This window comes from Otolemur garnettii, unplaced genomic scaffold (genome assembly GCF_000181295.1).
Source record: "Otolemur garnettii isolate 467f Iridium unplaced genomic scaffold, OtoGar3 scaffold00063, whole genome shotgun sequence".
NCBI classification, from domain to species: Eukaryota; Metazoa; Chordata; class Mammalia; order Primates; family Galagidae; genus Otolemur; species Otolemur garnettii.
In genome coordinates this window covers 2,523,189-2,523,637 of record NW_003852458.1, presented here as the reverse complement: position 1 = coordinate 2,523,637, position 449 = coordinate 2,523,189, and positions in this window count along the sequence as shown.

Genomic DNA, 449 nt, shown 5'->3' with positions numbered 1-449 from the left:
AAAAGAAAAGAAGATACTTGAGGTACTAAGCATCTTTGAGCCCATTAACTGCCATGTGAGTTGTATTTAACTTACGTTAGTTTTGAGCCCAGGGCCTCATGAAGCATGTATAACTCAGATGTCTCCTGATCTATCTTGACTTAAGAAAACACCATGGCCCCAAGGAAAAAAATTTTTTTCTGGTGTGGTAGGCAATGTATTAACAGAAACTGAACTCCACTTAAAGGGAATAAACTTCCCATTGTGTTGGAGATACAGTATAGTTATTTTTCTCCAAGTATCCAGTGGGGAGGCTACCAGGAGGGCTCAGGACAAAGTTCCAATTACAGAGAAAAAAATCTCACTGCACCTCTGAACTGTGTTAAAAGTCGACTTTCCCATCTTGCTACAAGGACAGTGACATTGGGAGAACACTGGGAAATGGATTAAGGAAGCTGTGAGATGAATGC